The sequence below is a fragment of the Chaetodon auriga genome, chromosome 23, assembly GCF_051107435.1.
Source record: "Chaetodon auriga isolate fChaAug3 chromosome 23, fChaAug3.hap1, whole genome shotgun sequence".
Classification (NCBI taxonomy): Eukaryota; Metazoa; Chordata; class Actinopteri; order Chaetodontiformes; family Chaetodontidae; genus Chaetodon; species Chaetodon auriga.
Genome location: NC_135096.1, coordinates 2,168,642 through 2,171,141, shown reverse-complemented (window position 1 = coordinate 2,171,141; position 2,500 = coordinate 2,168,642).

Genomic DNA, 2,500 nt, shown 5'->3' with positions numbered 1-2,500 from the left:
CTGCTCTCATCCCCGTGCCCCTGGTACTCTGCTCTCATCCCCGTGCCCCTGGTACTCTGCTCTCATCCCCGTGCCCTTGGTACTCTGCTCTCATCCCCGTGCCCCTGGTACTCTGCTCTCATCCCCGTGCCCCTGGTACTCCTCTCTCTCTCTCTCTCTCTCTCTCTCTCTCTCTCTCTCTCTCTCTCTCTCTTTCTCTCCCTCTCTCTCATAGACATAGCTCACCTGCCTGACCCCCTCGTCTTTTCACAGCCACAGGGAGGCTTCCATCCTTACCAGGCCTGACCCCCCTCATCTGCTCACAGCCGTGGGGAGGCTTCCAGCCTTTTCCAGGCCCCCAGCATGAGGAGCAGGGCTGGGTGCTGGCTCCAAGCCTGAACCCCTCGTCGTCTTCTAGCAGCCACAGGGAGGCGTCTGGCCTTTCCAGGCCCCCCAGCCTGCTACTCGTGCTGGGGGCTGGCTCCAGGCCTGACCCCCTCACCTTCTCACAGCCACGGGGAGGCTTCCAGCCTTTCCAGGCCCCCAGCACGAGGAGCAGGCTGGGTGCCGGCTCCAGCCCTGACCCCCTCCTCTTCTTCTAGCAGCCACAGGGAGGCGTCTGGCCTTTCCAGGCCCCCCAGCCTGCTACTCGTGCTGGGTGCTGGCTCCAGCCCTGACCCCCTCCTCTTCTTCTAGCAGCCACAGGCAGGCGTCTGGCCTTTCCAGGCCCCCCTAGCCTGCTACTCGTACTGGGCGCTGGCTCCAGCCCTGACCCCCTCGTCGTCTTATAGCAGCCACAGGGAGGCGTCTGGCCTTTCCAGGCCCCCCAGCCTGCTACTCGTGCTGGGCGCTGGCTCCAGCCCTGACCCCCTCCTCTTCTTCTAGCAGCCAGAGGGAGGCGTCTGGCCTTTCCAGGCCCCCCAGCCTGCTACTCGTGCTGGGGGCTGGCTCCAGGCCTGACCCCCTCATCTTCTCACAGCCACGGGGAGGCTTCCAGCCTTTCCAGGCCCCCAGCACGAGGAGCAGGCTGGGTGCCGGCTCCAGCCCTGACCCCCTCATCTTCTCACAGCCATGGGGAGGCTTCCAGCCTTTCCAGGCCCCCAGCACGAGGAGCAGGCTGGGTGCCGGCTCCAGCCCTGACCCCCTCATCTTCTCACAGCCATGGGGAGGCTTCCAGCCTTTCCAGGCCCCCAGCACGAGGAGCAGGCTGGGTGCCGGCTCCAGCCCTGACCCCCTCATCTTCTCACAGCCATGGGGAGGCTTCCAGCCTTTCCAGGCCCCCAGCACGAGGAGCAGGCTGGGTGCCGGCTCCAGCCCTGACCCCCTCATCTTCTCACAGCCATGGGGAGGCTTCCAGCCTTTCCAGGCCCCCAGCACGAGGAGCAGGCTGGGTGCCGGCTCCAGCCCTGACCCCCTCATCTTCTCACAGCCATGGGGAGGCTTCCAGCCTTTCCAGGCCCCCAGCACGAGGAGCAGGCTGGGTGCCGGCTCCAGCCCTGACCCCCTCCTCTTCTTCTAGCAGCCACAGGCAGGCGTCTGGCCTTTCCAGGCCCCCCAGCCTGCTACTCGTGCTGGGTGCTGGCTCCAGCCCTGACCCCCTCCTCTTCTTCTAGCAGCCACAGGGAGGCTTCTGGCCTTTCCAGGCCCCCCAGCCTGCTACTCGTGCTGGGTGCTGGCTCCAGCCCTGACCCCCTCCTCTTCTTCTAGCAGCCACAGGGAGGCTTCTGGCCTTTCCAGGCCCCCCAGCCTGCTACTCGTGCTGGGTGCTGGCTCCAGCCCTGACCCCCTCGTCTTCTTCTAGCAGCCACAGGGAGGCTTCTGGCCTTTCCAGGCCCCCCAGCCTGCTACTCGTGCTGGGTGCTGGCTCCAGCCCTGACCCCCTCCTCTTCTTCTAGCAGCCACAGGGAGGCTTCTGGCCTTTCCAGGCCCCCCAGCCTGCTACTCGTGCTGGGTGCTGGCTCCAGCCCTGACCCCCTCGTCTTCTTCTAGCAGCCACAGGCAGGCGTCTGGCCTTTCCAGGCCCCCCAGCCTGCTACTCGTACTGGGGGCTGGCTCCAGGCCTGACCCCCTGGCCTTCTCACAGCCGTGGGGAGGCTTCCGGCCTTTTCCAGGCCCCCAGCATGAGGAGCAGGCTGGGTGCTGGCTCCAGGCCTGACCCCCTCGTCTTCTCGCAGCCACGGGGAGGTTTCCAGCCTTTCCAGGACCCCCAGCCTGCTACTCCTGCTGGGGGCTGGCTCCAGGCCTGACCCCCTGGCCTTCTCACAGCCGTGGGGAGGCTTCCGGCCTTTTCCAGGCATACAGCAACCTCTTTTACTTTTCTTTATTTCTCACAATTACTTTCTTTTATTTTTGTTTAAAAATTCTCAACCTTTGTATATATTCCACATACTATACTGTGCATACACAGTCCAACCTCCGATTCAGGACGAACGATGCGGTTTTCGTCCCGGCCGTGGCACGCCGGACCAGCTCTATACCCTTCACAGGGCTGGCTCCCAGCCTAACCCTTTTCCTTTCCTCC